This window comes from Cyrtonyx montezumae, unplaced genomic scaffold (assembly GCF_038088225.1).
Source record: "Cyrtonyx montezumae isolate F1298 unplaced genomic scaffold, pur_monq_1.0 scaffold_8, whole genome shotgun sequence".
Classification (NCBI taxonomy): Eukaryota; Metazoa; Chordata; class Aves; order Galliformes; family Odontophoridae; genus Cyrtonyx; species Cyrtonyx montezumae.
The window spans coordinates 110,856,221-110,880,398 of NW_027072089.1; the positions used below are offsets into that span (position 1 = coordinate 110,856,221).

The 24,178-nt window shown below is 38.5% G+C and overlaps 1 protein-coding gene across 1 annotated transcript in view; it reads right to left on the minus strand.

Moving 5' to 3' along the window:
- CREB5 (cAMP responsive element binding protein 5) overlaps positions 1 to 24,178 on the minus strand; it is a 241,857-nt gene that overhangs the window by 165,078 nt on the left and 52,601 nt on the right. The gene's annotated exons all lie outside the window — the stretch shown is intronic.

A 24,178-nucleotide genomic window follows, 5' to 3' on the forward strand; every position in this document is an offset into this window, starting at 1 on the left:
CTGGACAATATAAATGGAAAAATACCTGCAAGTTGACTAATCACTCTTCTCTGATTCTGACTTATGATTTATAATGGGGACATTTAACACACATTCTTTTGACTGAATGTGATATATGTTTTGTTTGAAAATGACTTCTGTGGTGAGTGCATGGCACTTTGATTTACTGTGTGGGTTGTTTACTGTGTACTAGGTCTGCTTAGACTGACAAGAAGATCAAGCTTTATAGTCCTGAAGTAACAAGCAGTACGTAGTACATCATGAAACAGCCATTTCTAATAGCCTACATATATTTTGTAAAGCAATAATATTCCAAAGGTCTAGAATAATAGCACTGTATTTCCACATGTGCAACCTTTGCTTCAGGTAACTTAGAGCCCTTCAAAAGTCCTTAGGAAAAAAAAAATCACAGATAATTCATATCTACAACATGGACAAGCCACAGGAGAACTGGATGATACTAAGGAAGGAACACTGGAATAAAACTTGTCTTTCATTATCCCTACATATACAATACACACTGTTGCTAAACCGCAGGGTTTGACTTGGCCTGTACTTAAAAACAAACAAAAATCTCAAGCCAGAGATAACCCACAGTGTATGCATATGAAAAATATGTCAATCTTAATAGCATTTTTTTTCTGTCAGGTATCAACATGTGGATTTTTAGCAGCAAGAGGAAAAGAAACTTTCCACTGCTACCTTATGCAAGGATGAAGATAAGGAGAAAAAAAATAAAAACATCTTTACACATACACTACCTACACTTTGCCACCAAGGCTCACTGCTTGACTATTGCAATACTCAGGTTTGAAAATAAACATCAAATTTCATTCAAAATTCCAATCTAAGATCCAGTGTGTATAGGAAACACAAAACACAAGATAATGATAGAAAAAATGGTGAAAAATGAAACTCAAATCTCTACTCAAATGTAGGGGGCAAGCAAGATAATATATTGAATTCCAGATCTAAACAAAAGATCAGATTTTGAACCAAAACAAGAGCAAACCCTTCAAAGGACAACCTTCATGGAAAAGGAGACAATAAATAAAGGATCTACATATGGAATCCATAGCTGTCATCCTCCTATCTCCCAATTCATTTTTAGATAAATAGATAGATAGGTTGATTTATTGATGGATTACTGATTGATTTTAAATAAAGAAGCAAAGGGACTGCCTACAGCCACATGGTCAGATTACTTGCTCATCTGAGCTCTTGTTCTAGTAAATAATTTACACAGCATGAATCAGATCCAGCAGGCGGATAGCCAGTGTTCACTTTGAAACAAGGACTTTAACTACAGTTTTTCATAGCAATATATTTTCATAGTAATATATTATGACCATGAGGTAGTAGAATAAACTTAGATATACTGAATCTTTTCCAAACTAAGTTCTCCCCAACCTAACACATTCCTATAAAAAATGTCTCTTGTGTTTTCTGATGAAAAAAAAAAAAACAACCACAAACGAAAATCACTGCCACATCTACTTCAGGATTCAAAACTGGCAGAATTGTTTAATTTCACATTCTTGTGTTCCTAGATGCAGTGTTTCCATTTTCTTTACCTTTCTCACCTATAATTTTACCTCTCAAAAGTGTAAGTGGTTTGAATTATGTAGGTATGAAAAATTTTGATAGCATAAAAGACGTTGTAATTGCTAAGATCACAAGTATATGCTTGTAATCTATCTCAAAATTTTAGCCAATTCCAATGCGCTATTTCTTCAGCAAGTAGGCTGAAATTGGGATGCATGGGAAGCAAAAACGAAGTGAAAACTTGTCAGTGCATCTGCATGTCCATTCTTCTTAGTAATACAAGTGCTGTTATTGGGTAGGAAATACACTTAGTATATACAGAGTTGCCAAGAGAAAGCCTAAGGTTTTCCAATAAAATGTCAAACTCCACATGACTCTCACATCCACAGGAGCAGGATTTGGCAATCTCAGAATGATTTACACTGGTGAGATGCTTGTGAATTTGCAGAGGAGTTCAAGCAAGTTCATATCTAAATGACAAGGCCTACACTCTGAATGATGGCAGGAAGATAACATACAACAGGTCTGACCCTAAGCCTGTCTGATTTGGTCACATGGATCATGACATGCAGAATGACATTATGTCACCAACACAGCAAGACTAGGTCCGTTGCACATATGATGCAGATGATCTTTAAAATTCTTGAAACAGTCTTCTGCATCACATGAGTTCTGAGAGGATATGGACGCGCTAGTCCAGACTTTTGGCCCTTATAGAAGAAGGTAAAATTCAGCAGCATTGATTGACTGAAACAGAGACCTTTACATCACAGTTAAACAGATATTTGAGTAGGCTGCTGCTACTTTAAGGAGTTCTACACACTCTTCCACCAGAGATCCATGAATTACCTCTCACTTTAACTGCTCTTTTCATTCTCTTCCAGCTCTTGGGATGATGGCTGAGTTCCTACAAGGTGGGGAGCTCCCAGCACACCAGAAGTGAGGAGATGTCAACAGGAGCCATGACACAGAGCTTTCCTCCCTCTTCTAATGCTCCTGAGGCCTGTTCATACTCTGAGAGAATATGACATTTGGAGTTTTCTCAGAGGCCTTCACAACTGTCCTTGAAGAGGTCATATGGGCTTACTACTATTATTCATTTTATTACAACTGGCCTTAAATGTTCACACAGGGAACAAGCCACTAATGACAGGAGCTGGGAATTTATTTCCTCTAGGACCAATTTTCATACCTCACCAAAGTTCCCAGCCACTCCCGCTGAAGCAGAAACTAGGATTATGACACTAAACAACTTTTATAAAATGCTGCCTTTGCCAGTGTGCCTATACTGTACTCTCCAGCAGAATTTAACATTCAAATTAAAATAACATGAAGAAAAAAAAAAACTATATGCAAACAGCTTAGATGTATTCATTCTCAACCTTTCCAACTACAAGAGGAAAGGGAATAGATCATCATCAGCTTAACTTCTCAACAGTTTCATAATATTTCTCCTTTTAGCTTCAATCAAGAGAACATTTAAGCATTTTTCTCCCACGTGCAACCATTTAACACTGGATAGGCGATTTTTATTTTTTATTTTTTTAAGGCCAAAAACTTCTTAAAGTCATGCTTCCATGTGCTCATGGAGAGAATTACACATCACTCCACAAGAACACACGCCCTGCTGGCAAGCACAGCAGAGAAATGATTGCTGTGTAGGCACAGGCAAAATACACCCCATGGCTCTGGGCAGCCCATTTCTGCTGAACCATGACTCTTCCAGAGAAACATTCATCCATTTAACGACATCACCTGTATCACACATCCCCATCTCCTGCAGGCACAGGATGAAGAAAATGGATCAACCTGTTACTATCCATTGGGATGTTCTGAGTTTCAGACTGTTTGTTGTGCTTCTAAATTGTTGGAGCTGGTTTCTGAACTGAAGCCACCTCATATTCTCCTATGATTCTTTAATGATGAAGTTTAATGAAAATTGGAAATACCACTTTGATACAAACTGACAAGTCATTCTGGTTTACTCTGAATGTTCTTAGATCAATAGGTCTGTGACCTAAAAGCAGTAATAATACATAAAACCCATTTTCCAGACTATTATAAAAATTCTAATGTCAGAACATTTTGTATTTTTTTTTTTTTAGGGGGGAGGCGAAGAGAGAAAAAGAATCCAATTAATCTGAGTAAAGACAAAAGCATTTTTCTGCACTTCTTCTGTTTTCCACAAAAAATCATTTACCTCTACTTTCCCAAACAGCAACTTTAAATATTTTTCAAATAATTCAAGAGAAATAGTGTCAAATTTCTGATACAAAAATAAAGAAAATAATAGGCTGAATATGGCAAATAACAGTTCATTTCAAAATGATTTTAATCATATAGATATACTGTCAAAATTACTGATCTTTCATGAATTCTATCCTGACAAAAGAGAAAAACAATCTCAAAACAGAAGTTATCAAATCTCCCCAGAAACAGCACTGAGCAATTTTCTCATTATTCAAATCAATATAAATAGAAAACATCCTCACACCAGACCATCACAACTATTTCATCTACTTCTGACACGCAATACCCCAACCACCCTAAGTGCAAAACTAAGTGCATTGCCCAAATAACACTAGCAAACGGATCACAGGAACTGGGTAAGAAAACTAAGGTTAAATTAAAAGTAAAAACTGTCAGGTTCCTAAAATAGTTAAAGACTATGGGGGGGGGGGGGGGGGAGTATGTATTACAAAGTTTTAAATTTTAAAACAAAGAAAGACCATTATGCAAGAGATGAGTGAGAGGAAGCTTGCTGGAGAATGAAATGCAATACTTCTTTTTTTTTTAACTGTAACATCTGCATGGCTTGAATGAGAAAAAGTACTAAGGCAGAGAAAGTACACAGAAAAGAGCTGTTGGAAAATGCTGCATAATAACATGAAGCACAGGGATAGATCTTTTTGTAGACTACTAAAATCCATTTAACTTTCTCACTTAGCGAGAGGTATGAAATCACTGAATGAGGCTGACACATGCCAAAGGATCTACTTCTCAAAACATTCGAAAGGCAGGCAAATGCTCACGTAGCAGCTACCTGATAAAAACGGCACATTTTAGAAACAAACAAACAAAAATAAAGCAGGCATGACATACGCAAAACTCTTCCCCACTCCCAGGACTTCTCTGTCCGCTGTTTCCCCCACACTGAACACAGCTGGCTGTCCCCTCTGTGCTGGGACTCAAAGGCCAGGAGCACAGAGAGTAACCCCGAGCACTGCTCAGTCAAATGTTATCAGGTTGATCTCCTTAGGGGTAAAAAAATTTAAAGAAAAATTAAACTCTTTACTCAGAAATGACAAGTAATGACAGGCAGATGGAGAAAAAAGGAAAACATTGCTCTCCCTGAAATCATAAAGCTTTGAATCTGTACTTATCAGTCTTTGCCACTGGATTCCAATTTTTTGGATCAGAGACCTCTGTCAACCCTCTGAATTTCTCACAGACCACTCAGTACTCTTATCATAAATTGTGTAATTAAGGCAAGATGACTCCACAGAGCAGCTGCAGATGACTTACCACAGCTTTGCGACCACCAGCAGTTCACAGGCCAGAGTTTAAACACTGCCCACATACTGCTTTTAAAGCACCGTGACTAGAATCACTTGACAACAAAGATAACATTTCTAAAAGCATCTATGGACTTAGACAGCCCAAGTCCTCTTTTAAAAATACCTTTGGTATTTTGAAGCCTTAGTAGATAATTAATGTTAATTATTAGGTTGGGATGGCAGGAGCGTTGTAAAATTTTACCCTAAATATCTACATTAAAAATGCAGGGAAACTGCCTTTTTCCTTTAAGTTAGGATGAATTATTCTTTAATCTAGACTTGATGATTGCTACTAAAGAGGCACAAAAACAAACAAAAAGCCTTCACAAGTCATCTTTTTTTTTTTTAATCTTATTTTCTTTTAATAGGTGTTGTTATGTTATCAGCAAGACATTCTGAGATACGCTGAGTGATTCAAATGCTATCTCAGCCTGTTAATCCCCCGCAAACCACGCAGTGCTGCTGAGAAGCATGGCACAAGACACAGGACAGGCTATGAAGTGCTAAGCCAAGCCATCTCAAGGCTGCAGCAGTCACTACCATACCTTGAAGTCCACAGGACCCACATAAGCACTACAAATCCCCTTAAAACCACTACCTCTCAAGTGACAGTCCTGCACAAAGTCAGTGCAACACAGCTGACCTCTGATGTGCCTTTCCATTTTGCCTCTGCCCCTTGGTACCTGAAGTGCACAGTCACCTCCTCTGCTCTCTTCCTTCCACCTTCTGAGGAAAATGCATATGAACTTCTTGCAGGGCCTTGTTAAGCCTCCCTGCCTGTCCACCACTTTAGCTGCTGGTTTAAACAAATGCTCTGACTCCTCTGATACTATGAACAAAATGCAGGAGATCTAGAATTTTTGGTCCTTTATCTTAATTTCTGTGACATGATCTAATTACAGACATTCAGTGGTGCCCTCTAATTACCAGTAGAAATGAATACTGAAAGATGACCCTTGTCTTCCAGGATTCCCTCCCCTCTTCCCCCACTACCCTCTTCATGCCCTTTTCATGATGCCTGTTTCAGGCTGTACTTTTGACACACCAGGCCTTCTTTACACACACAGGAAGCAATACATGGCATGTACCAGATATTTCCATGATAAGCTATTTACTAGAGAAAAAAAAAAAACGTTATATGAAGAAAATGCAATGAATGTATTTTAAGGGAAAAGGAAATTTTGGAAGACCAGTGTCACCAGAGTTTGAAAGGAAATAGTTTCTCTGTGGGAAAAGATGACATCAGATTGCATGCTTATGTCTTGAAGTTTCCTACAAATATCTTGCATTTTCCTCAGGGTTGCTTTTTTCAGATACAATTACTTGCCCAAGATAGCAATTTAAGCAACATAGCACAAAGATCTTCTTCTGTTCAAATAAACGTCAGAACACTAGGAGTCCATAGCCCCATTTGGGTCACTTGGGGTATTTTGCACTGCTAACTCTACATCCCATCCTGATAACTGGGATGCTCCAAAATAGGTGAATCACAACTGGCCACTCAGCTCTATATAGTTTGTTATACTTTATGCAAAAGCTGTAAACTGACTATTTTGTTTCTTCCAAGTTGCCTATTGTGACTTTTATAAACAGGAACCTGGCAGCATGTCAATGGTGCAAACTGATTTCCTTTTCTAAATACAATTTTAAAAAGCAAATAAACAAAGTTATGCCTGCTAATGAAACATTATATGCCATGCTGGAGCTAGTTTTTTTCAAATGTATTCTCTAGAAGAGATGGAACACCAATAAATACAAAACAGCAAACCCTTTTATAAAGAGTATGTTTATAAGAAAATACATTCTCCATAGAACTTTGTCTAAGGAAATACTGGCTTATATCTGTAATGTTATCTCAGAGACCCAATTATGGTCTCATTAGATTCCTGTAAACAAGGAAGCTTGCCATGAATTTCAAATGGAGAAGGACTAGTAAGGAACTTTGAAAGTAAGAAAGAGATTTGCAATTACATTTACAAGGCGTAGCTCCTGGAGGTCTCAACTGAAATTAAGGCCTTATTGTGTGGAAATCTATTTAGACACATTGATGGGCTACACTTGCACACAAGCCTTAGAGTCCAGAGACAAAGCAGTAAAAGAGAAAGGAGGGAAGGGCGATACGTGTATCCAAAACTCAGGGCTCAATGCGAGGGCTCTTTTCTCTAAGTCCAGTGTCTTATCCACTACTTTGCACAGTTTTTCTGTATCCAATATTTGACCATGGATTTAGAAAAGAAGGAAATCGTTTTCTTGTTTAAAGTGATTTTTTAGGAAAAAATCAAGAACAGTACTATATGCTCAATTGTTTGTTTTTTTCCTACATTATCATTTCATTTTCATAAATTGAAGAGAATGAACATATAAAAAGGCACTCAAAGAACCATTGAAAATGACACCAAGATGGGAGGGAAGATCTACCAGAGGGAAGAAGGGAGCTAGAGAGGGAACTCAATCCAGATAGACTGGACTGATGGATCAAGGTAAACCATATGTATTTCAATAAGACCAAATGTCAGGTCCTGCATTTTGCTCACAGCAACCCCAGGCAACCCTACAGGCTTGAGGAGGAGTGGCTGGAAAGCTGCCTGACAGAAAGGGAACTAGATGTGCTGATATTCAGTTAGCTGAATATAAGCCAGCAGTGTGCCCTCATGGCCAAGAAGGTCAGAGGCATCCTGGCCTGTATCAGGAATGGTGTGGTAAGCAGGACTAGGGAAGAAATCCTCTCACTGCACTTGGCACTGGTGAAGCCCCACCTCGAGTACTGCAAACAGCTTTGGGCACCTCAATACAAAAAGGACATTGAGGAGCAGGAGCAGGTCCACAGAAGGGCAACAAAGCTTGTGGAGGGCCTGGAGAATGTGTATTATAAGGACTGACTGAAGGAGCTGGGGCTGTTTAGTCAAGGGAAGAAGAGGCTGAGGGGAGATCTTCATGCTCTTTTCAAATACCTGAAGGGTAATTGCAGTGAGAGCAGGGTTGGCCTCTGCTCACTGGTGGAGGGTGACTAGGGGAAATAACCTCAAGTTGTGCCAGGGGAAGTTCAGATTGGATATCAGGAAAAACTTCTTTACAGAATGGGTTGTTAAGCACCAGAATAGGCTCACCAGGGAGATGGCTGATTCACCACCCTGAATGTTTAAAATCTTTTTGACTGTATTGCTCACATTCTTGGTTTAGTGGTGGGTTGTTAGAGTTAGCGTATTATGTTTAGGTTAAGGTTGGACATGACGGTCTTGAAGGTCTTTTCCAACCTAAGCAATTCTATGACTCTAGGTCTGCATCAAGTTTTGAAGGAGAGGCAATTAGACACCCAAAATCAACTGCCAGATCCGGAGGTCAGAGAATAGGTGAAAACCTGGGTTTGCTTTCTTTATTGTAAGGAGATTTGTTTTTATCCATCATGAAACAGAAAGCTGAGGGGGAGGGCAGCAGTCCTCCAGCAACTGTTTTTAACAAGCCTTGGATAGCACTAACTGCAGGCACTATGCTTTTCAACATTATGCAAACCATTTATAATCTGTTAATAGCAAATTCCAAGAGACAGCACATTTAAATTTGGTGTATTTTATTTAAAGCTTGTTTGAAATTCTTATCATTGATTTCCCTGGCATAAGTCATTGCCATCATGCATGAGTTACAGCAGTGGCTATTTGACTGCATTCAATAACCAGAACATATTTTTTAGTCAGAGAAGTTGGTAAAGGAGAGCAAGGATGGTAGCAACAAAACAGTAAGTTCAGGCAGTTTCAAACAGAAAAGCAGCGCACTTAACTTTTCTGCTAAGAAGTGGAAATGCTGCTACCTTGGTATTAAAACACACCTCCAAAACACTGTTCTAACCTATAACTGGGAAAGGCCCAGGAGTCAGTGTCAATGGTGGTATAAAAAAAACATCCAGAGCATCTGCTTTATAAAAGGTGTTGTAGGTCTCCAGTGGATTGGGTTGGCAAGTGAACCGATAAGGATCAAATAGTTTTGATCAGTGCAAATTAAACAAGGAACACCAGAACATCAAGCCAAGTTAATACATCAAACCTTCTGGGAGATAATGACAAAGGCAAGCAAGCAGTTTGTGGGATCTATAACTGTTTCAATCAACTTCAGGCTGATGTTTCAGGAGACAAGAACATGTGCAGTCTAGATCTTGGACTGAAAGAAATTAGAAAACTGGGTTCGTCGTCTGGAAGCAGTTCAGACAGTTACCTTCTGTAGCTGCAGACAGGCAGGATAAACAACTGACAAGAACAGAAGAGCAAGAAACCAACAAGCATCCTGGAAACAGCAGAGTTTATTGTCCACAGACAAAGGTGTGCAACTCTGGTCTGAAAGCCCAGCTTGCAGGAATTGTTGAAAGAAGAGTTACAGCAAGTAAACGTGGCATGGAGCTGGAAATGCATCTTCCCAGGACAAAAGAAAGAAATGAGAAATGCAACTCTTTGGGCTGAAAATGTGCTCTGCAGGTCGGGTGTTCTGGGAACTGCTGAGTCATCCTTTTCCTCATTCTACAAGGATTTCTGCGTAACTTCACATTACTTCATATTCCTCTGCCTTACATCTAAAACAGAAGTATGTAACCTAGAGAGCGCTTGGAAGTGACAAGTGAATAGCTTTTAGAAACCACACAATATATCTCAGAAGGCAAAATACTTGAGCAGTTGCAGAATGGAAGGGATTTTGAAGGGGAAAGAAACTAGCACACATCTTCACAGAAATTGAGTAAAATACATTTGAATTACAACATTAGAGAAATGACAAGATCATAATCCAGATACCTGCTACCAATACCTAAGAAAATTAGCAAAAATAAAGAACAGTTCTGTGGCGATTAGAAATGGGAAAGCAGAGAATGACACGTAAAAGAAATGTTGCATACTCAAGTCCAGAGAGCATTTCAGGATCTACTCTTCAGAGAACGAGAGATCACCTGCGCAAAACCATATCTTAATTTAAGCAATTCTGGTTCTACATCCAAATTTGGGCACTAAAACTTATAAGTCCTCTAGACTAAAAATCTTTCTGAGATTACATAATGGTAGTGGTGAAGGGGGTGAATTCTAAAAGTAGGACACATTTTGCTCGGCTCCTCTACTGACTGGAATAAAAAGAGTAACAAACAAGCAGCACTATATTTGATAATGCTACCAGACAACCATCCAGATGTACACACTTCCAAGCACACTAATTAAATGCAGCGTGGAGCCATCCTGTGGAAATCAAATAAGTTCCTTCAGAAATGCTTTGGTGAGTCTTTACTCCACCTGAGGAGCCGGAATATTTATTTTCCTTTTTTTTCCCTACGTGATAAAAAACTGGCCCACTTGTAATGATGCAAACCAGTTGAACAGACAGCACTGTAAAAGGAGTCAAAACTTAAGCTACAGAAAACTTACACACACAGCAGCTTTTGCCTATAAAGAAAATGTTAGTAGTACGTCTACAACCGAAGCTACTCAATACCTGAGAAATGAGGGGCAGAGGAAAGGAAATAAGTAGCACCAAAACCCCATTCTCACAGGTGGCTAGCTGATAGGCTACTGGCCTTAAAGAACTTACCCTGGAACACAGTAACCCTACTCATTGTAAACCCACCTAACCAAAGTAAGACTGGAAGCTATTACTACATGGGGCACAAAGCATAACTGCTCTAGAGTCCAAGAGTTGCTGCTGGATTTTTCTTCATCATCAAAAGACCACAGAAAGGACTACACTCTGGTTATATCCATTAGGCTATATTGTCTGAGCACAAGGAAATAGGTTTTCCAGTAAGATAGCACTGTACCTTTTTTAGACTGTCTGTCATCTCTCCAGGAAAATTACTACGGTACAACACCTCACAACAGACAGTATTTTAAAAACTTAACCTGAAGGTAGCTTCTAAATATAATAAACTTCAGCATTCCTGGTAATTAGCATACAGGAAAAGGTAACACAACCCCTATGCAATACTGCAAGAGTCATTTCCCCTATATCTTACAACTGAATGCAAAAATTATTTTCAAATACTTGGCACAAATTATCAGATTGAAGATCAAAAGTTTAAAAGCCAATTCCATCTGTGACTCAGCTCAAGGTCTCCTTTAAAACATGGGACACCAACTTGTGTTTCTGACATGCAGTTGTGAAAGAGCTTGCAAAGCTGAATCCCGTGAGGCTGGATCACTTGAGTTGGCCCAGAATTCTACCTAGCTTCATGCTCTCAAAATACCAAACAAAGTCAGTGAGTTTATCTACATTTAATAATTACGCACCATACACTAAGACCAGAAACTTCAACCCTCCCAGTAAGATTTATTCAGTATTGTCAGTGAGGCATAAGTTAGTTTATCGTTCAGAGAAAACCTATTCATTACAGAGAGAAATGTAAGAGATATAAACTCAACAAAGTTCAAAGTTAAAAAAAAAAAGAAGTGAATAAAGACTTGTGTGATAGTAGAGAGTATTGTTGGTTTTTTAGAATATTTGCTTTAAGGCAGAAATACGATAGTCTGAATTCTAATAAGATATAATTAGAGTCTGTGATGTAGGGAGTCCAAAATGATTATTCTTCCTTCAAAAAGGACAGACAGCACACTACCCTACAATACTTGGTATGTTTCTTCTTGCAGTAAACATTACTAACGCTCCTAGAGAGGAGCTGACCTTGCCAACCAATTACATTATGCTAATTTGTCTGTTACTATAACTCCTACAGAGGCATTCACAGCTCAAAGCAGGACAGAGATTTATACTGTCTCTTCCAAGCTGCAGTCTACAAACAGTAATCTCTTTTTCTCCTTCCTGTTACAACTCTACGTGGCAATATCTACATGCAGCACCACCGCACATTCAGAGCAATAGTTACCATCAGCTTTATTCAACTTAAAAGACAAGTTGTGGCTGTACCTTGCTCTTTTAATAACTGTCACTCTATCTAAGAAAGCATATGCTTGGTAACAGCTGTTTTCCTATGAAAACATATGGTTTCTCACATACTTTTGAAAACACCACAGGAATGGATTCACTTACTAGACACTAGTGCCATGTCACTATATCAAGCAACAAAATCACTGAAAGGAGCTGCAATATGTTTTCTAAGTTATACCCATGTATTACAAAAGTAAGTACTGTTCTAAAGAAACAAAAAAGATCATCCAGCTGAAAACATTCAATGTAAAAATAAGGCTTATAATTTAGGATTTCTATTCACTACAGTATTAAAGATGGAATCAAAACATTGGTCTTCTACAGACAGGCAGCAAATACCATGCAAGCAGTTTATGGTCCATATTATATCATGAGAAAGACTCATGAGATCTGTTTCTTTTAACTCTAGCAAGATCAGAAGTTTCTCTAAAATGTTTCGATTACGACTCGATAAACAGATTATAAATAACAATTGTGTCACAGCAGTTTAATACTGACCATCAAGTAAACCGAAGTAATTGACCTTTACATGCTTTTCTCCCTCTTTCTGTGTCAATGGTTTAAGCAAACATTCAAGGCCTACCTGTGTAACCTGGTCTAGGGAGCCTGCTTTGGCAGGGGGGATTGGACTCAACGGTCTCTAGTGGTCCCTTCCAACCCCTACAGTTCTGTGATTCTGTAGAAGCACATTCTCCTTCATATTTATGGCAATCGAAGACTATTTGCAGTACCAGTTGCATATCAAAGAGGAAAAAAAAGAAGCTAATTTTTTGGGCTACTTTATCCCAGATGCATGCAATCTTTGGCCAGGCTAAACTGAAAGCTAAATATTTTAGTAAATAAAGGTTGTGCTTGCGGTTTTAAAGCTCATTTCAACAGTAACTACATAGAAACTTAGATACAAAAGGAAAAAATAGTGTTAAAAAAATACAGTGAAATTACACTTCAATAGGAGAACAGAAAAGCCACCAAACATAACTCAGAAGTTCTTACAGAAATTTCCTTCTGGCCCCCAAAACAATCTCAGAAAGATGTCTGCAGAAAAGAAAGACAAAAAATTTCTTCCAGCTCACTTTATGTTCTAGGATCCACATCATCATGAAAATCACCGCGACTTCGATAAGGGCTCCTGAACATATTAGTATCTCTAGGTACTATTAGAATGCCTCTCATGTAACTTGAAAAACGTGATACCTGTGGCTTTATAGCAATTAAATAAAAGGTAACTCAAAAAAATAAAAGGCCCCACCACACTCAGGTGTTACTGTTTTATTCTTAACAGTGATTGGACATACATAGACATGCATACAGATCTGTATTACTGACTTTACAACTTCCAACAGCTCACATTGCACTACAGCATGCATTTTACACCCTGACCCATGTTCTGATAAGGACTTTTAAGAAGTACGTAAACACACGGTACGCAGAGGTCAGGAAAGCCAATGAAGAGCAAGAAGTGGTGAAATTGATCAGTCTGAAGTATAGCCCTCAGATATCTGGACCACTCCCACTCCACTCTATCAGTTATAATTCCCTCTGGACAGCCTGTGAAAGGTACCGTTTGCGTGTCGGGCCTATATGTCGCTATATTTAGCATCTTGCAACATAATGGCAGATAAGCAATAAGCCCATACTGACCTCTGGCTCTTTGTCTTCCTTCTAAAAGGAGACAAGAACTGTCCCAAGTTGCCTGGGCATAAAGGATATAAGAAAACAAGTTGATTCCTTGCGCAATTGTTCCTATCAGGGAAGATTTAGTGCAAAGCAACAAACCCAAAAAGCCCTTAGCACTGCATATGAAAGTGATATAAGCCAAGGGAGGGAATGAAAAGGTACCCACAAAGTTGCTTTACAGTTAGAATAAAGAAGTATGCTTGTAAGCCTAGGCTGAGACCACAAGAACATTTTGAAACCACCTGTAAATAGCAGCTTCTTAATTCTTGCGAAGTGCTCAGTACTCTCTATTCCAGAAGATAACTGAAAGCATCTTTTTACTAAGGTAACTCTTTTAAGCTCATATGAACAGTAAGATCAGAAAGCAAAGTCTGCATCACAGAGCCAAACCATTTGTTTGTGGTGCAAGTCAGATCTTCAATCCATGAGGAAAAGATTCAACTCAAGAGTTCTATAGAATCAGATTTCTTCTATACAGGAAACTCCCAGGAAAAAAAAAAGAAACAAAAAATAATTATAAAAACTAATTTAAAAATAAAAATAAAAATAAAATAAGGTATAGCCTGCCATTCTGAATTTTCAAATCTTGCCAAAAACAACAGTAAACTGGCCATTCCTGTTTGACTTCAGCTTGTCATCCACAGCTGTAGGTCTTCATTAGAAAATGCAAGCAGGAAGAATGGGTTGATTTATAAATGTACATCTCATCTTTCCCAACATATTAACTAGTTTTGTGCAGCAACAGGTATTTTTGTAAGGCACAGTAGCGTGAGAAAACTTAAGTGTATATACAACAAAAGTTACCATTTAGGACATAACATAAAAAAATTAATGTACTTATAGAAAGACAAGGTTCACCTACATTGCTTTTCAGAATCAGAACATTATATCTTCCACTTAGATGAAACCACTTAATTTTCTGGTAATGACCAACATGTGATATATTTCTGATGTCTCCAAAATTTAATTTTCTACTCATTTTCCAGATGATGAAGAAAAGGAAACTGCTCTTGCTGCATAATTAACATAGCTTATACTCCTACCACGAGCAGTGCATACAAGGCTATATCTGTTCTACCTCTCTGAAAAAGTCTCATCTACCAGCTTTCTATGGATGCAGGGACGAATCACACCATGTAGCCTCTACCAGGTGGAGCAAAATTCACTCCATCCTGAAAGTGAACTAACTGCCTTGTGTACATATATCCTCTGCATTAAACCACATTTTTAAAATACACAGTAAAAGCAAAGCACAGTGTGAAAACAATTTGCTGCTGAGGTTTTCCAATCAGTTCAACGAGTCTACACAAGCAAAATGTGGCCCCTTCATAAAGCTTTTAAAATTCTCTATTACAAGTAAAACTTTTAATCACCACTAAATCTACCATAAGCAGTAGAAGCCTCTCTGTTTCATAGCAGAGAGAGGGAGCATTTAAATTACTGGAATATTACATTATTTTACACTGTGAAAGCAGGTGAGGGTGTCAAGCTAGAGCTGCTCACTGAAGTCAAAGTGATAGGGATCTGATCCAAACAGTACCTCTACAGGCAGCACTTCAAGTTCCTTAGTTTCTCAGTTCTTTTATACTGTGTCGATAGTCTTTAAATGCATCAACTTTGGAACAAGCAGAGATTCTTTAATTATTTTTTTTTTTTAGAAAGAAAACAAAACATGCAGTAGTATTAGGTTAGTAATTTAATCTTGTTGGCAATGTAGTACGGTATAATCCCCCACATTATAAAAGTAATTGCCATAATCATAACCTACATTCAATTATTTTTTCTATAGTGCAGCTGTGGCAGTTTCCCACTCCAAATCTGCCATCCTATCACTGAGGAGACTAGAAGGGGCAGAAAGCAGAGCTTGCAAAACAGTGCTACAGTCCATCCCTCTCCTTTTCCTAATAGCAAGTGACTCCCCATCCCAGTTAATAAAGAGCTCCTTGTCCCTCCATTATGGAGTGTAATCTTTAAAAGATTACATTCTCATTTGGGAACACGCCAAGAGCCAGTGGGAAATTCTCTAGTAAATTGGATAGGGAGACAACAATATGAAGGGCAGCTGGATGAGAGCACATTTTTTTCAGGGCATTCCTGTTCCTCTGGTATTGTTAGAAGTCCCGCAGTCTTGGTTCTTTTCACTGCTGTGTTGTCACGATAATGCTATTCAAGAAGGGGATACGGATTAACCGTTTTGAAGATGGAATGTGAGGAAGTGAATATTGAAAAGCAGCAAGAAAAGAGAAGGAAAGCCCAATTATAGTTTTTAAGACTTACCTTCTTAGATAAATAATACATCCACTGTGTTGTAAAACACTGTATTAATTGACTCAACTATAATAGTAAAAGGTTTTGTCTTTTTTTTACCCAGACTGCCATCAGGAAGTCAATTTGAGCCCTCCATCACTAACAGTATACTAAGTATTTTGAAACATTTCCTTCATTCCCCCTTTTCCCTTGCCTTCATCTTCCAACAGATGCATCTGCTCTGTGGAACCTGTTTTCTACTCCATGCTACCTGTGATCCTCGACAGAGAAAACAAACCAAAACAACATAGAGCATCCTTATCCCATTTGCATACAGACGGATGCCAGTGAATTAAAAAGCCATTGGGATGTTAGTTTTATTGTTCTTTAAAAGTACTTTGTGGGGATACAACAAAAATCTATGTATTCAGAAGACGGGATATGTGCTTCACATTGATTTGGTCAATAATTATGCAGATATACTACCACCTTTGTGTCATGTTTTGTTAGAGAACAAAATCTCCAGAAAAGAAAGCTGAAAGAAATTTCTTTTTTAATGGAGCAGGCCATTTTTACTTCACTGGAGAAATAAGTTTTTTAATCACAACATGAAATTACAATTAATTATATTTCGCAAATGGAAATAAGTTTATTATTAGAAGGGATTTAAAAAAAAAGTTGTAACAAGAGTATGCAAAAGATTATTTTTATCCTTAGATGACTGTCACCTGAACTGCAACTTTCTTCACCTCCAGAGCTGAAGTAACAAAAGCTACCTATATTCTATGTGAGACAGTTACAAAGATATGTTAGAACAGGATTGTTTGCAATTTGGGAAGTCCTGATTCAGCAAACTGTCTCCATTCAACAAGCCCCTACACACATGCTTGAAGTTAGCCACATGTTTAAAAACTATTGAAGTAGATGGTCTTTGGCCTCATTTCAGAAAAGCATTTATATACATATTTAGCTGGCCAAGATAGATGAAGCAAAGAAAATATATTGGGATAGGAAAAGTGTACCTGAAAAAGATTCAGGACAAACAGTAAACCACAAAATAAGAACTTATGTTTGGAGGCACAAAACAGATTTCCTAGTTTTCCTGAAATGTCTCTGTTGACATACATATCCACACAAGCTTACTAGAAAAGAGTACAAATGAGAACACTATGGTAACTACTTGTCATTAGCAAAAAATGCCTTGCATAGATATGCACATGCCAAGTGTCACAAAGAATTCAGAGATAGGAGCATGAGGAAAATCAGATACATTTTAATACAACTAAAAGGAAAAACAACAACATCCTTTATTCCTCTTTTTCAGGTGAAAAATATTCTAATATTTATCATCAGCTGAACATCTCCATCTCTTCTCTTGTAGAGCTACATCTCTTGACATCTCTATTTCAATGTTAAGAAGCAAAACTGACTTGATTTCCATGAGGCATAATTTCATCATCAAATCATCCTAAAATTTCTTATTTTGATGGACATTTCTCAGCTCTCTCTCTGCCTAATTGATGTTGCTTTTCTTCTTCCTCAGTGTGAATGCTCCTCTCCATTTTCCTAACCAGGTCATGAATAAATCTTTCATAGGAGTACTGGTGATTGGTACTACTTTTAAAACCTTGCCCGGTGCAGCAACCCCTGCTTTCCTGTCTCCTGTCTCCCATATGCCAGACAGCATTAGGACATGAAGGAGGACTCCAAAGCCAGACTCTACCATCAGAAGGAAGAACAGGTAATATATTTAATTTTTCCATTGCTGGAAAAATTAGGACTGAGACCCCAAAAAAAAAAAAAAACCAAAAATACACTCAGATAGAAACACACAAAACGAGCAGTCAGGGCAGCTTTGCTGCACCACTTCTCAGTGAGAGTGGTGAAGCCAAAAACCAGCTATCTGCCTTTCTGTCCCAACAGCAAGAACAGAGAACAAAACAAAACAGAAAAACCTCACCTCAAACAAGGGAGGAAGAAGAGAAAAAACAAATCTCTTAACGTAAGAGGGCAAGCCACACTGCACACACACATCTAATATCTGTTGATAAGGAGCTGAGCAGCCCAAGTAGCTAATGACTATAGGGCACTTTTAGCCTACTGAAAGGTGCTGTGGTGTGGAAGTCAAGAGCCTCCATCATCACATGCTTTTTACACTTAGAGTCTGTATGGCTCAGAGCCTGCCATAGTCCCTTTATGAATATCTTTTTACGTTGGAGGTGATGAACTATTTTTGTGCTTGTTTGGAATTTTTTACTGCACTTCCTTTACAGTTGCCTCTTCAGGTTAGAAATTCTCTTTCTAAGTAAGAAGCAATTAGTTTCAAGCCTGTGTGTCTTTTCTTCGCAGATGAACAGCATCACAAGCTTTTACCAGCCTTCCCTCTCACCCATCTCTCAGGCTTTCTAGGGGGAAAGGGAGGAAAAACATGCTTGCATGCAGAAAGTCATTCATTTTGTGATTGTAACTTGGGCATTTCCACCTGCAACACAGCTTCTTTCAGTTGATATCAGAATACTCCTCCTTTAGAAAATGATGCACAGCAGAAAAAAGTCAACTTACAACACCAAACTGGGAGAGAGTGTTGAACTGCCAGAGGGAAGAAGGGTGCTACAGAGGGACCTAGACAGATTGGACTGATGGACCAAGTTAAACTGTATGTGTTCCAATAGGGACAAACATCAGGTCTTGCATTTTGGTCACAGCAACCCCAGGAAACACTACAGGCTTGCTCTCTTCAAATACCTGAAAGGTGATTGTAGTGAGAGCAGGGTTGGCCTCTTCTCACTGGTGACAGCTGACTAGGGGAAATAGCCTCAAGTTGTGCCAGGGGAGGTTCAGATTGGATACCAGGAAACATTTATTTACAGAATGGGTTGTTAAGCACTGGAATAGGCTCTCCAGGGAGGTGGTTGAGTCATCAGCCCTGAATGTGTTTAGAATCTGTTTGAATGTGGTGCTCAGGTTCTTGGCTTAGTGGTGGGTTGTTAGAGTTAGGGTATTATGGTTAGGTTGAGGTTGGACATGATGCTCTTGAAGGCCTTTCCCAACCTGAGCAATTCCATGATTCTAACTGCTGTTTGCCTTTGTAGAACAGAATCAAAATAAAATCCATTTCACTATAACAAGAGGAGGGGAAAAAAAGCCACAACAAATATAAAGGGAGAACAAAGCTTACCGGACAAGGTAACAAGTTGCCTTAAAATATACACTGTATATCATTTACTGAGACTCAGAAAATTAGTATAACTTATAAAAAAAAAGTTTCCAAATAACTTCTGACTTAAAATCAAGAGGGGCAGTAGTCTTTTTCCTGAATTCCAAAGAAAGGAAAAAAAAAATCTCCAGAAGCCCAACAATTTTTCTATCCCCACTGAGCATATTTTTCCCTCCAGAAGATTTCACTTAATAACAGTATGCCACAAACAATCATTAGGCAGAAAAAAAGAGTCAGGACATGGATAACAAAGATCAAAAAGAAAACTGCTGAGAGTTCACCTCTGCTGTTTATTTTGAGGCACCCTTAGGATTCAAGTGGGACTACTCTCTTTGTATTCAAAGAGTTAGTTCTTTAAAGAACATAAACAAAACTGGCAAGGCCATCAACCAGAAAATGTTCTTCTCATAATCATAAAATAAGGTCAGTTCTTGTTTGTTCTTTTATATGATAATCTCAAATCCTCTATTAATTTTTAATCATCTTTTTAAAGGAGAAATTAAACTTTCTTAAGAAAAATGGCCACTTTCTGCAGGGACCACTTTGAAAAGAAGTGTCATCATATATTCCCTGCTTTTTTTCTGCTAGGCTTTCCTTATCAAGTACTTTGATACTTCATACAAATTCCAGGTTAGCACGCTCTCATTAGCAGCTTGTAGCCATTGAAAAGCATGGGAATAATCCATATAGGTTTAGGGCATTTTCACAGAAATGATGCAGAGCTGCGTCAATTTTAATGTTATGCTATGGAGAGTGCATGTAGCTCTCTCCACTTTAGAGGATTAAAAGTGACCTCTCTTACCAAAATCAATAAGGGCAGCTTGCTGTGACTAATAGGTTGTAGAAATTCAAAAGAGGCTGTCTGTAACATGGAGTTCATTCTCCCTGCCCAGCCCCCAGACTGGCTGGCAGACCTGCACTTTGACATGTACATTCACATGGCAGACTAATGTCTGTTGTCCTCCCAGGGACCGAGCAAGCCACACACACTTCAAGGAAGAAAGCAAACTGATATTTATTTGATAAGAGTATTTGGCAACTTCTATAAAGAAGCATGTGAGAGAAAGCAGAATAATAGTTAAAATGTACATTTTGCAACCATGGTATATTTTTTTAAAAGGCCCTGACATATTAACAGGACACCAGCTAAGTAACTAGATAGTTCACATCTCTCCGTGAGCAGAGACATTTTTCTCATCTCTGAGCAAAGGCTTTTTCTTCCTTCAGATCTCTGTATAGCTGCAATAGGCTAAAAAAAAGTACAAATTCCATTAAAGCCAGTGGAGCTGCTCCTGAGAAGTATGAGGTTATACATCCAACAGAAGCCATCATTAACTACTGTGGCACATTCTTAGTTGTTCTGGCTTTTATTCTTCACTACTCCTTAGGTTACTCTGAAGGACTTCAGATCCAATGGTCAAATATGGCAGCTTTTAGTAATTTTGTGCTGTACTGGAAAGGGTCATGCTACAGGGTGCTCACAATTGGTTTAAAGTTACTTTCTAGTTTCTTATTTTGTAACAGCTAAGGCTACCAGAAACTCACATCAGGAACTCCTAATTTACAGATAAAATATGCTTATCCTCTTGGATGTTTCTAATTTCCAACTTATTTTGCTTGAGGTACAAATTTGAAAAACCTTTACCCACAGTTCATAGCAGGTAGGTATTTTATGCATATAACAATCACCATCATTGTCTTCATGCCAAAAACACAAGATCTGCCTTGGGGGAGCAAGGGAGAAAAGGGGCTGAACTGGGAGAAACCCAACTGTAAAGGTTTAGGAGTCCCAACGGAGGTTTATAAATACATGACTGCCATGTGCAAAATGTGAAAGAAACCCTGTCAGCATTAGAAGATTTCAAAACAGCAACAAGTTCTATGTCCACTTAGACAGTGGAGAAAGTTATAAGCAAAAAATAAATCAGAAAATTGTTAGCATTTGAATTTCTGAAAAATAATAAATACATAGAGGTGGAACCAATAAATAAAAGGAAAGATCTGCAAGTGAACAACCAATTAATAATAAATAGGTCTTGGCATGAAATAATTGCCAATGTGGATCTCATTAGATGGCAGTGGAACCTGTTCCTGCAGCAGCCCTTTCTGAGGGAGGGAAAGGTGAGGTAACCAAAATGTCTGTGTACCTACCCCCTCACAGCATTCAAGCTTCACGATTGCAACCACCTGGGCCAAAATGACAACCTTATGCTGAGTGAAGGCCATGCCATGGTTCTTCAGTACTTAATTGATAGGTTTCCTGTTCTCAGCTCTTGGACCTTTGCTCTGGAATTCCACCTAAACTAAGATTACCAAAATCGTGCAGCTCTCCCATTCTCACTGGAGAGTGAGGATTTCTCTCTCCTCCGCTCACCTCTTATTAATGATACCTCTTAAAGAGAGAAATGCCCCCAAGCAAGCAATATTAGTTAAACAGATAAATAGTTCACACACCAGGCAGGGGGAAGGAAGAGGGGAAGAGACCCTGACTTATTAGACCAGAAACAGACACACCATATTAATACAAGGAATAAGCATATGGTTCTAATAGGCTTTCTTAAAATGATTTATCAGCTGTGATTAAGCCCTCAACCAGCATGTCTATCTTCATAAATAAAATAAAAGTGCACCTTGCTCTGAAACATATCAGCAGTATCTTATTACCTAACCAACCCTATAGGCTGCAGTCCACTAAAAATTTGGCTCTTGGGAGTAGAGTTTGTATTTAATAGCAGAGTGTAAGCTCTAAAGAGATTGCCAAGATTTACAGGCTTTGCCTAAAAGATAGACTTACTGAAAACACTACTATGAGCGAGGTTTATCCCTTCATCGTATGCCATCCAGTCCATGCTGCTGAAATCTGAGCATGTACCATGAAAGTTGTGCCATTAAAAACATTCATAGGAAGACCAAGGCAAAGTGCACAACAACTGTGCAGTGTTTTTCTGAAGAAAGTATCAGAATGAAATCAGGCAGTCTTCCTTTTCTGGGGACAGCCAAAGTATACAAAACACAACTAAAACCCAAACATTACAGGAGAGTGACTCAACTTCTCTGGGACAGAGACAATATGAAACAGAAGGAAAGTGGACTGTCCTGATTGAGCTCTGCAGGATGATTCATCAGCTGGAATTCAGAAGAACATGGAAGGATTACGGCTAGGGAGATTTAGCTCAATCAAAAACGTATGCCCTCAAATATTGCCTTTCTGCATGATATAGGCTGGAAAAACATTCAGGTCTTCCCTCAGAGTATGAGGATCTAAATACAAAAATCCGTTCAAATGCAGTCCATCGCAACAGAAGACGATAAGACAGACCTGCCTGCCAGAAGATAAAACGTACTGACAGCAACGAGCTAAGTTAAAGCCCACTCCTCCAAATATTTTTGCAAGGTCATGCTATGAACTCTGTTGTCTTTTCTGCACAGTTTTGTAACAGGTCAGCATGCTAGCAAACTGTCTGGAATAAGGGTTTTGACTACAGATATATGCTCAGAACATGACTCTCAAAGTCAGTGGACCAAAGTGCCAACTGCAGAATTCCTGTATAAAATATATTGCCACATGTCTACCATGAAAGCTCCATAAGTTAAGAAAAGCAGTTGAAGTATAGCAAGTCTACCCATCTGGAGAGAGGAGCATTCTTCCTGTCTTTAGCAACACTGAACAACAGCTGATAAATCTTTAACACACATGGTTTGCGCGATGCCCTGTGCTGAGACTGAGGAGATATGGAATCAATCCGAGGCTCTGCCACAGACTTCCTCTGCAATTTTTAGCACATCACTTGAGTCCAGATTCTTTATGGTAGCTCAGTGATTTGCTCCTGCTTTATTTCAGTGAGAGCAAGACACCAAAATGCCTTTGAAGATCCCTATCAATCTTTTTGGGTTACAATGCTAAAGATATTTAGGAACCAAAAGACACAGAAAGCTGCTTGCTTCACAGAACAGAGAAAGGGATCCAGCTACCTTGGAAATATCACTCAGTGCCTGCAATTCCTTCAGAAGCCTGGTGTACCACTGTGAAAGAGCTCCAGAAAACAACATCTGCATTCTCCTTTTCCTTAGCAGAAAAAAAAGCATCCCTCTTCTGCATAGGAATATTGCAGAAGTTAAATAAAGGAAAGGTGACTATAAACCAGCAGTGAATCCAAAAGCAGATCAATTAGTCTTTTTAACATGATGGAATTAGCACATATGAAAACCACAACCCACTGGAAAGCTCCTGATACAGAGCGATAGCGTATCTTTATGGTATCTGAATGCACAATACAGAAGAAATGCTATGAAGTGAAGATACTCACTTCTACACACATACAGTTGTTATATCCAAAGTTTGGGAAATATTATATTTCATACTGAGTCTGAGGTATGATTTTGGACTACAGATTTAAGAATTTTGAATTATCACCTTGACAACAGCTTAACTGATTGACAAAGCAACAGGTAGAAGCTATAACAATTTCTACCACAATGGTATCCTGGCATTTAAGCACTACATTAACATAAAACATACTCAGTCTTATTTTCCTTCTGCTATAATACTCAAACTCAAAGGAGAATTAGTAGCCAGAAGGAACTTTGACTTGAAATAAAGTATGATTCTTCTTATATGTTTAGACAAATGTATGTACGTGTATTTATGATTGCATAATTATTTTAAAAAGTACAAAAAACAAAGAAGGACTTACACACAGGCCTTTGCTTTCTTATGCTGCACGTCAGTCAGTGAGAACTTAAATGTTCTATGGGAGAAAGTTCATGTGTTTGTTTGTATTATTTTATGAGTGAAATCCAGTTATTTCTGAGCACTTGTCTCTGAAATGTGAGCCAGCACAATACTCTTTCTTTCATGTCAACCAGTCCAGTGGGGTTTTAGCATATTCACAAGGGAAGAAGGGAGCTAATGGGATTGCTATAGAGAACGAGCACATGCTCAGAAGTTCTACCATTCTTCATCAGCATGCTACAGCACTGACACTACCTCCCTCATGATCATGCTTAAAAGGAATTTAACTTGCAGATA